Source organism: Aedes albopictus, chromosome 1 (genome assembly GCF_035046485.1).
Source record: "Aedes albopictus strain Foshan chromosome 1, AalbF5, whole genome shotgun sequence".
NCBI classification, from domain to species: Eukaryota; Metazoa; Arthropoda; class Insecta; order Diptera; family Culicidae; genus Aedes; species Aedes albopictus.
Window position 1 is genome coordinate 106,926,436 of NC_085136.1, and position 11,817 is coordinate 106,938,252.

At 38.5% G+C, this 11,817-nt stretch overlaps 1 long non-coding RNA gene across 1 annotated transcript; it reads left to right on the forward strand.

Moving 5' to 3' along the window:
• Positions 1–232: 232 nt before the first annotated feature.
• Positions 233–3,560, forward strand: LOC134285098 (uncharacterized). The gene is made up of 2 exons (XR_009996141.1): positions 233–2,881; positions 2,957–3,560. It is a non-coding gene; the product is annotated as an uncharacterized LOC134285098 (long non-coding RNA).
• Positions 3,561–11,817: the final 8,257 nt, after the last annotated feature.

Below are 11,817 nucleotides of genomic sequence, written 5' to 3' on the forward strand. Positions count from 1 at the left end.
GTCTGAGACTATTTTCCTGCTTACCACTCATCAGGTTATCGAAAATGCCGTGGTTTGATGTGTCGCTTGCATGGGTTTGGTACAATTGTATATTTGGCCACATCCAACGGTACGACTAGAACCGGTTCAGATATGGTCTGAGATGATTTTCCTGCTCATTATCCATCAGGTCATCTAAAATGCCGTGGTTTGATGTGTCGCTTGCATGGGTTTGGTACAATTGTATATTTGGCCACATCCAACGGTACGACTAGAACCGGTTCAGATATGGTCTGAGATGGTTTTCCTGCTCATTGTCCATCAGGTCATCAAAAATGCCGTGGTTTGATGTGTCGCTTGCATGGGTTTGGTACAATTGTATATTTGGCCACTTCCAGCGGGACGCCTAGAACCGGTTTCGGAACACTACCGGTTCAGATATGGTCTGAGATGATTTTCCTGCTCATTATCCATCAGGTCATCTAAAATGCCGTGGTTTGATGTGTCGCTTGCATGGGTTTGGTACAATTGTATATTTGGCCACATCCAACGGTACGACTAGAACCGGTTCAGATATGGTCTGAGATGGTTTTCCTGCTCATTGTCCATCAGGCCATCAAAAATGCCGTGGTTTGATGTGTCGCTTGCATGGGTTTGGTACAATTGTATATTTGGCCACTTCCAGCGGGACGCCCAGAACCGGTTCGGGAACACTACCGGTTCAGATATGGTCTGAGACTATTTTCCTGCTTACCACTCATCAGGTTATCGAAAATGCCGTGGTTTGATGTGTCTCATGCATGGGTTTGATGCATTTTCATATCTGGTCCCTTACTGCGGTACCGTTCCGGAACACCTAAATGGCCATATCTCCGGAACGGCTGAACCGATCTGAACAATTTTCAATAGGAAACAATGGGACCAGATTCCGCGTCGAATGAACCGTCGGTCATTGAAATCGGATGAGGTTTACTGCCAAAAAGTGATGTGAGTTTTTTTGTACACACACATACAGACACACACACACACGTACACACATACACACACACATACACACACACATACACACACACACAGACATCATCTCAATTCGTCGAGCTGAGTCGATTGGTATATGTGATTTGACCCACCGGGCCTTCTATCAAAAAGTCATTTTTGGAGTGAACATATAGCCTTTCCAGTACACTCAGTGTACGAGAAAGACAAAAAATGTACTATACGGTTCACGGGTTGGGAGGTATGGCTTTCAATCTTTGGAGGATTAACTTATGGAAAACTTAAGAATCCGTTTTTGAGTTATTCTTGCAAAGACTGAACGCCATACCTCCCAACATAATCGTCAACAGTCGAAATTCGAAGAAATTATTTATACTTATACAGTGTAATTCGTCGGAACTACCTATAAAGAGGGGATGATCACTAACCACAAGTAGTAATGGTTTCTGCAGAATAGATAGGAAGAACAGCTATTGAATTAAAGAAGGCAAAATTTCTAATTGAATTATAAGTACCTAAATAGTCGATAATTAATTTAGTAAAAAAACTTAAAAGAACAGCCTATAAATTTAAGAAGGAAAAATTACTGAACAAAACATCAAACTATATTGCTATAAAATACTACATCAACACAACTTGAAAGAATAGCCTATAAACAAAATAAGGAAAAATTTCCTATAGAAATGTCAGTGGCTGAAATACATATGACTACTATAACAGCACCATAATGTTTCTCTCAATGAACAACAACAACATGAACTAATTATTCTTATACGTGACACATCAGCTAGTAACTTAGTTTAGTAATGTTTTTGTCCCTTCGACCTTTTGTCCATTCGGCCTTTTGTCCCTTCGACCTTTTGTCCATTCGACCTTTTGTCCTTCGACCTTCTGTCCTAAAGCCATCAAAATATGCTTTTATTGAGCTATTTCACTCTGCTCGGGTTTACACTAAGTGTAAGTCTTCTCTCGGTTGGTAGTGAATGTTCTGTTCTAGTCGCTCCATCACGAATGGTGGTTTGTTATCTGCTATTTGATGTATGGAAAAGCAGTTTTTTTTTATGTGATTCACTCGCAATTAATATATGTATTATCAAATATTGCTGCTTGACATAGACCTTAGAAAACGAAAATAAAGGGCATTTAAGAACCTCAAAAGTGGGTAACTTTGCAAATGTAGCAGGGGGCTGAACCCGATTCAAATCTTGCATGCTGTACTATTTTGTGCTTGTATGGTTAACTTATTCGCAAATAAAATATGAGACTATTCACCAGGCCAGTTGTTCAAGAGAACCGTAATCCGGAAATACTTTGTAAAAAATATTGAATATTTCTCCAGTGGTAATTGTGATAACTCAAGTCAAGTTTATGTTACAATACCTGTTAAGATTAGAAATATTTCAACACAATATTCAAATTTAAACTTCGCTATAGAATCCAGCTTCTACCATAATTGCGTATTGCAACGCACTCTCACATTCTATTGTGTAAAAACGCACTCGCATTCCATAAGCTAATTAGGCGATTTTGTGCTTCCTGCTTTTTCACTATCGCCCAACCAGACCCGTCACCAGCACAGTAGTGTAGATAGCCATAGTTATAATAAAGCAACCATAGTGAACTGACCCATACATGCAATAAAGTGCCTTCTCGTGCAAATAAATTCGGGTTTACGATCAGTAATCGCGTCGTTGTTTGTGGTAAAGTAATCTACCGAAATTTACGCCCGTGATTTTGACCCCGTACAGAACATTTTGATGCCGTGACCAGGATCACGGGTATGTGAATATCACTTTCTGGATCGTGTACTTCGACGCTAACACCTAACCCCATCACCGGTCGAAAGTATTTCCCAAAGGATTGCAGTACCGTACATAATACAAGGCCTGTTTTTGGACAGGTACATGTGAGTATTTGTCCATTATTTCCCATCCCCATTGCACGATGCTTCCTTGGTGTTTTTTTTTATGATCGATTTCAGTCCATTTCTGGTGTGATTGCTGCTGGGAGACACGAGGTTGTTGCTGCTGCTGCAGTGATATGATAAATAGTACCACCGCCGGTGCTAAAGTGAATTCAATTATCCAATCATTGGTCTGCTGAGCCGCTTTGTATGCAGCGGATAGTCCACGTCCGTGGATCAACATCGTGTTCGAGGTTCCTGCTATTAATATAACACAAGGCCTGTCTTTGGACAGGCGCAGGTGAGTGTCTGTCCAAGTGTTTTATACCTCCCCCTTCGGTACTTCCTGGGTCCTCCCGATCATTACAGCTCCCATTTGGAAGTCGTCCAGCGCACACAATGTCGGAGAAGAAGAGGAAGCAGAAGGAGCTCAAGCGTCGGAACATCATGGACTCGATCGCCCGCATCGATGAGTTCCTGACCAACTTCAATCCCGAACGAGACACCAAGGAGGTAGAGATACGATTGGCTAGATTGGACAAGCTGATGGAGAACTTCGAGGACATTGAAGGTGAATAGGATACTGTTTGTGGAGAAATTTATTCACAAATACTTCAGAAATACATGCACGAGCTTCTGTAGCAATCCTTAAAGAAATATCCCAAATAATGAAATTTGTGAGGGAGTTCCTGGAAAAAAAAAATGGGCTAGCTTCGAAATAATTCACATGAGAAAATTCTCGAAGAAAACCCAAGACTTCTTCAGAAATAATTCCATGAAATCTTTCGAAAACTTCCGCGGAGAATTTTTCCAAGGTTTCTTTCAGAAATCCCTCCCGCGATTTCTTCAGGATTTATTCGAGCGGTTGTTAGGACATTCTCTCAAGAATACCTTTTTAAATTTCTCCAAGAAGCCTTTTAGGCAGATTTCCACAGATTCCTTCCGGCACTCCTCCTGGAATTGCTTAAGAAGTTCATGTAGGGATTCGATAATAAAATGTTTCGAAAATGTCCCCATGACTTCCTCTAGAATTTTTCGCAGGGATTCTTTCAGAAATTCTTTCATATATTCGTTAAGGAAGTCTTCCTGTGGTTTCTTCATTTTCAAGGGGTTCTCTAAAAAATTGGTACAATTGGTTCATCAAGAAGACCCCCAGATTTGTTGGGGAATTTCATCAAAAATCCTATTGAAAAGTCTGGCAGGAATGTGTCCAGAAGTTTTTCCAGGGATTCATTCGGAGAATCCTGCATGAATACTTCCAGAGAATCTTGCATTATTTAATACAGTCATTCCAGCAGGAATTCCCTCAGAGATCGTGCGGGAGTTCCTTTAGGATTTCCTTCAGGAATACACTACTTCAGAAATTTGCCTAAGAATTTTTGCACGGTTTCTTCAGTTAGTTCAGAAATATTTTTTAAGATTTTTTACAAGAAAATGTATGTTTAGAACTTTCCCAATTTCTTCAAGGAATCTGTACAGAAGCTTATCTAGCTGGTTCTCATGGCATTCCTACAGGGATTTCTTTAGAAAAACCTCCACAGATTACTCCAGGAATACCTGCTGGAAACCTCCAGGAATTTTCTATAAAGATTGCTCCAGGAATTATCCCAAAATATCGTAAAATCACTTTTCTGGGAACTCCATCAAGGAAATTTCTCCAAATATTCCTCCAGGATGTCTTCAAAAATTCCTCTTGAGATTCCTTCGAGAACTTACCTGAGATTTCTTTAGCTGTTCCTCTAGATGTTAATGCAAGAGTACCTCCCAAAATTTGTAAAAGTTTTTTCTGGATTTTTTTTCTCAGTGAATCCTTTAAAATGTTACCAGAATCTTTCAGTATATAAGGCTTTTTTAAAATGAATTTCCCGTGGAGTTTTTTGAAAACACCTGAAAATTTTGGAAGCACTCTAGAAGTAATTCCAGATAAAACTTGCTTCAGAAATTTTTGGAGGAATTGTAGACACAAAAAAAATGGTAGGATTTTTTGGAGATATCCGTCGAGAAGTTTCTGGGGGATCCCTGGAGGATTTTTTTGAAGGAATCCTTGGAAGAACTCGGAAATTACAGAAGAATGTCTTGAAAAATGCCAAAGAATAGATTATGAAGAATTTTTCTGCTGAAATTTCTGCGAGATTCTTCGGAGAAGTTCTGAAGGAATCCGGAACTGGAACATTTTTAGGAGGTTTTAAAAATAAATACTTGGAGAATAAATCCTAAGCAATCTATGCTGGAACCTCTGGAGAAACCCTTGGAATCCTTGGAAATACTCAGAAATTACAGAAGAATGTCATGAAAAATGCCAAAGAATAGATTATGGAGAATTTTCTGCTGAAATTTCTACGAGACTCTTCGAAGAAAATCTGTAAGAATCTTGATTTAGTACATTTGTGGAAAAAAATAAAAATAAATGCATGAAGAATGGTCTGGATGAACCCTTAGCAATCTTTGCAGGAACCTCTGGAGAAACCTTCGCAGGAACTTCTAGAAGGAACTGTTGAGAATTTTTTGATGGTATTTGTGGATAAATACCTAAGAGAATTCCTAAATATATCGAACAATTCCTATAGGAACGTCCAACGATAACTTCTAAAAGAGTACATGAAAAACGGGATTTCTGAAGGAAATCCCTAAAGAAGTATCTGGAAAAATCTATTAAGGAATTTCGGAATCTCAGTAAAAAAACCTGCTGAATCGCATTTGACAAATCTATTGAAAGAATTCCAGAAGAAATTCCTTAACTTTCTTGAACAATTTCTTGAAGAACTTCTGAAGAAATTCTGAAAAAAAAATCCGTCAGGATAATGTTTGTGGAGAAATTTATTCACAAATACTTAAGAAATAAATAAATAATTATTTGTGAGGGAGTTCCTGAGAAAAAACATAGACTAGCTTCAAAATAATTCTTATGAGAAAATTCTGGAAGAAAACCCTAGATTTTTTCAGAAATAATTGCATGAATTCTTTTAAAAATTTCCGGGAGAATTTTTCCAAGGTTTATTTCAGAAATTCTCCTCGTGATTGCTTCAGGATATCTTCGAGCGGTTGTAGAAAAATAATATCCCCAGAACTTCCATAGGACATTCCCTCAAGAATATCGTTTCAAATTTCTCCAAGCAGTCTTTTAGACAGATTTCCACAAATTCCTTTCGGCGCTCCTCCAAGAATTGCTTAAGAAATTCATGTAGGGATTCGATTATAAAATGTTTCGAAAATGTCCCCATGGCTTCCTCTAGAATTTTTCGCTGGGATTTTTTTCAGAAATTCTTTCAAATATTCGTTAAGGAAGTTTCCCTGTGGTTTCTTCATTTTCAAGGGATTCTTTAAAAAAAAAAATGCTTCAATTGTTTCGTCAAGAAGACCACCAGATTTGTTGAGGAATTTCATTGAGAATTCAATTGAAAAGTCTCGCAGAAATGTGTCCAGAAGTTTTTCCAGGGATTCATTCGGAGAATCATGCAGGACTACTACTCAGAGAATCTCGCATTATTTAATACAGTCATTCCAGCAGGAATTCCCTCAGAGATTTCTGCGGGAGTTCCTTTAGGAATTCCTTCAGGAATGCACTTTTTCAGAAATTTGTCTAAGAATTTCTGCACGGTGTCTTCAATGAGTTTATTCAGAAATGTTTTCTAGGAATTTTTACAAAAATATGTTTAGAACTTTCCCAATTGCTACAAGGAATCTTTACAGAAGCTTATCTAGCTGGTTCTCCAGGCATTCCTACAGGGATTTCCTTAGAAAAACCTCTACAGATTACTCCAGGAATATTTGCTGGAAACCTCCAAGAATATTCTTTAAAGATTGCTCCAGGAATTTCCCCAAAATATCGTAAATTAACTTTTCTGGGAACTCCATCAAGGAAGTTTCTCCAAATATTCCTCCAGGATGTCACCAAAAATTCCTCCTGAGATTCCTTCGAGAACTTACCTTAGATTTCTTCAGATGTTCCTCTAAAAGTTCATGCAAGAGAACCTCCCATTATTTGTAAAGGGTTTTTTTTTCTGGATTTTTTTTTCTCAGGGAATCCTTTAAAAATGTTACCAGAATCCTTCAGAATTTTAGGACTTTTTTTAATAAATTTCAGCAAGGAAATTTTCCAAAGTTAGCCCGTAGAGTTTTTTGAAAACACCTGAAAATTTTGTTTTTGAAATTCCTACCAAACTGCATTTAGAAATTCTTCCAAAGGTTTTTCTGCAAATTCCTTGATATGAGGAAATTCTTCAAATGATTCTGCAGAAGATTTCACGAGTTTTTTTTTTTGTAAACAAATTGCTCCTGCGGTTTGGTCAGAGTTTTCCTTCGATTCATTTAGAGATTCCTCCTGGAACTGTTTCAGACATTCATTCAGGATTTATTTCCAATTTTCTTCAAGTAATTGCACAAAAAGTAATGGAAGAATTCTTGAAAGATTAGCAGAATGAAATTCAACAGAAAACTCTAGATGGTAGTCTAAAGAAATCCCCTATAAATCTCCTAGTTGAACCTCTGGAGATTCCCAGAATAATTTTTTTTTAATTTTTTGGATCGATTCCTGGATAGAAATCGATGAAGCAATTTCTGGTGAATTTCTTAGATAAATTGCATGAGGAACTTTTGAAGGAATTCTATAAGTAATTCCAAATAAAACTTCCTTTAGATTTTTTTGAGGAATTGCAGACAAAAAAAATGGTAGGAATTTTTAGAGAAATTCGTCGGTAAAAATCTGGGGGATCCCAGGAGGTTTTTTCGAAGGAATCCTTGGAAGAACTCAGAAATTACAGAAGAATTTCTAGTAAAATGCCAAAGAATAGATTTTGGAGAAATTTCTGCTGAAATTTCTGCGAGATTTTTCCGAGAAGTTCTGAAGGAATCTGGAACTGGAACATTTTTGGGAAAATTTGAAAAATAAATTCTTGGAGAATGGTCTGAATAAATCCTAAGCAATCTTTGCTGGAACCTCTGGAGAAACCCTCGGCAAAAGTTCTTGAAGAATCTCTTGAGAAATTCTAGTGGAATTTTTGAAGAATTCCAAAATATATCGAATAATTCCTAAAGGAAAGTCCAACGATAACTTCTGAAAAAGTTCCTGAAAAAATTGGATTTCTAGAGGAAGCCACTTAAGGATTTTCAACAAGAATTGCATCTTTTGACAAAACCATTGGAAGAATTCCAGGAGAAATTCCTGGAATTTCTTGAAAAACTTCTTGAAGAAGGCTTGAAGAAATCCCAAAGAAAAAATCCTGGCGTACATTCCGATAGTGTTTCTGGTGGAATTTATTCACAAACACTTACATGCACGAACGTCCGTAGCAATCCTTAAAGATTTATCCCAAAGGATCCATGAAGATGAAATTTCTGAAGGAATTCTCGAAAAAAAAACATGGACTCGTTTAAAAAAATATGAGAATATTCTCGAGGAACCCCTGAAGAAGACCCAAGGAAAATTTCTGGAGAAATTCCTGAAAACGTCTAAAATACATTCCAAAGGAAATAACGGAAAAAGCTTCGAGATTTTTTTTTGCTAAAACCATTCAAAGAATTTCAAAAAAGTATTTAATCCACAAAATTCCAGGAAAATAACTTTTGGATTTGATTTGACAAGGGAGTTTCTGGCTGCGTCTCTGGAAGTAATCGTGGAGAAGGTTCTGAAGCAGACAATACCTTTTAAAGAATTCTCGGAGAATTCTTTGGAAGAACTACTGCGGATCTCATGAAAGGAATTTCTGCCATGAAGTGCTTTCCACAATATTAACAGAATAAAATCGTGAAAAAAATTCATGGAGGTGGTCCTGCGGGATAGTTCATTGTACAGTTTCCTCAATATATGATTGTTCTAGTAATGTCCTCCCAACCGGCATCGGTTCGAGAATATCCAGATGGTTGGCCCATAGTTTAGCTGGCTTGAGATTTTTCTTAATCTACTTTCACAAGGAATTCCTAAAATGATCCTTTTTAAAATCCATCCGGAGCCGGTTTGCTTCGGTGGTCATAATGGCCTTGCTGAGCAGTTTCGGCTTGACTACAATTTAGGCATTAAATATATTTCGTTTAAGGCCAAAATAGTTGAAATGTGTAAAGAAATGCTTCAAAGTTACGGGTCTTTTTTACCCTTAATGCAACGTATAACTTTTTTTCCTAATGCATTGGGAAGGTAGAATATGGATGTTCTGATAGGCTATATGTTCACTCAAAACACGAATTTTCGATGGAAGGCTCGGAGGGTCAAGTCACATATAACAATCAACTCTGTTCGACAAAATTGAGGTGATGTCTGTATGTGTGTATGTATGTATGTATGTGAGTGTACTCACTTTTAAGGCACTTTCTTTTTATTATTCGGATTATAGCTCGAATCGAACCAGAACTTTACCGCATTGTTTGTGGTCCGCAGTTATGACCATTTGAGTGATCCGGACCAATACTGGTAGAACTGGCCGTACATAAAACTGAACCAAGCCCCATCATGCGACATATCAAACTGCGGTGATTTTTGCAACCTTAAGCGTGGTTGAACGATTCCACGATGCCAGCCCAAAATTCAAAATGGCAGCCTAATATTCAAGATGGCAGCTCCAAATTTAAGATGGGGGCTGTTTAATGGTGTTTTAGGCTCCAAAACCATGCAATATGGAGTATATTTGATAAGAGCAAGTTGTCTGGAGTCCAAAAATGGCGGCCAGAACATCAAAGATGGCGGTCCTAAATTCAAGATGGCATCAGCATTAGTATCAGCATTAAGCGAGTCGCACAAATTCGTAGATGCTACAGTCCTAGACCGCTGTTATGAGGGTTGCCTCCTTCCCATCCGAACCAAAGCACAAAGATTTGGGACTAATCTCTGACCCTAGACAAGATTGATGCAATCCTCCAATGGTCGAGAACTGTCCTGGCCACGTCCTTGCGACTGCTAAGGAAAGGGAAAGGATGGTCAGTTGAACACCTAAGAAAGATATAGACAACTCTACGATCTCTCCTTAGGCCTAGGTGTCACGGGAATTTGGGTGTTGTTAGTGGAAGGGTAGAGTCAAAAGGATACGTTTGGTAAACATTTAGGCACACCATTGTTAGACTGCTTTAAATCAGTTATCTGCCCAATTCATCATTCGCTCGCCACAGTTACATATTTTTACAGTATTATGTATTGTATGATAAATTTACCTGAATTCTTCTGAAATAAAATGGTCCTTAGCAGCTACATTGAAACACATATACTACACAAACACAAACAAGTACATCAAGCTTTGATCCTGGAATATTTATAAATAATATAAATATCAAGATCAAAATTTGATTTGGTAGGCGGTAGGGGAACGTTACATGAAGGCGGTCTAAAATTCAAGATGGCATCTGTTTAATGGAGTTTTAGTCCTTAAAACCATGCAATTTGGGTATTTTTGGTATGTGGTTGATGTCCGGAATCCAAAAATGGCGAACAGAATATTCAAGATGGCGGTTTGAAATCCAAAATGGCTGCACCAAATTCAAGATGGCTGCTGTTTAATGGAGTCTTAGGCCATAAAACAATGCAATGAGGGTATATTTGGTATGACGAATATTGATATCCGTAGTCCAGAAATAACGGCCAGAATATGCAAGACGGCGGTAACTATCCAACATGATGGCTCAAAATTCAAGATGGAGGCTGTGTAATTCAATAATTCAAGATGGCGGCACAAACATCAAGATGGCGGCTGTTTAATTACGTTTAAGGACCTAAAACCATGTAATATGGGAGTATATTTGGTATGGAGGAGATGTCCGGAGTCCAAAAATGGTGACCAAAATATCCAAGATTGCGGTATAGAATTCAAGATGGCGGCCCAAATTTCAAGATGGCGGTTGTTTAATGGAATCTTAGGTTATAAAACAATGCAACATGGATATATTTGGCATGACGAAGATGTCCAGAGTGCAGAAATAACGACTAGAATATCCAAAATGGTTGTCTAAATCCAAGATGATGGCTCCTAGTTCAAGATGGCGGCTGTTTAATGGTGTTTTAGGCTTCAAATCCATGCAATGCGGGTAAGGGAAAGAGGGGCATAACGCCCAGGCTAAACACATGTGGTCATAGACCTCAAATGATGCATATTTTAAGGTCGTATTCTGCCTTGGAGGGCAGTTAACTCCCTTACCTAAGACACTTCAAGTTTTGGCCCGCGTGCCCACAAAATTTCCCATTCTTCCGGTTTTTGCCTTTCTCGTACACTAAGTGTACTGGAAAGGCTATATGTTCACTCCAAAAACGACTTTTTGATAGAAAGCTCGGACGGTCTAATCACATATACCAATCGACTCAGCTCGACGAATTGAGGTGATGTCTGTGTGTGTGTATGTGTGTGTGTGTGTATGTGTGTGTGTGTGTGTGTGTGTGTGGACAAAAAAAACTCACATCACTTTTTTGAACTAAATCTCAACCGATTTTAACGACCGATGGTTCATTCGACGGGGAATCTGGTCCCATTGTTTCCTATTGAAAATGGTTCGGATCGGTTCAGCCGTTCCGGAGTTATGGCCATTTTTGTGTTCCGGACCGGTACCCCAGGAAGGGGCCAGATGAAAAAAAATCCAAAAAAGCCATGCATGCGACACATCAAAGCGCGGCTTTTTCTATAACCTGATGAACGGTTAGCTAGAAAATACACTCAGACCATATTTGAGACCAGTGGTAGTGTTCCGGAACCGGTTCCAGGAGTACCGCTGCAAGTGGTCAAACATAGAAGTGAACTAAACTCATGTATGCGACACATCAATGCACGGATTTTTCGATAACCTGGTGAACGGATAGCAGGAAAATAGGCTCAGACCACATTTGAAACTGCCGCTAGTGCTACGGAACCGGTTCCGGGTGTCCCGCCGGAGATGGCGAAACATAAAAGTGAATCAAACCCATGATTGTGACACATCAAATCGCGGCTTTTTTTTGTAATTTGTAATTTATTAGTAACATCACGACACCC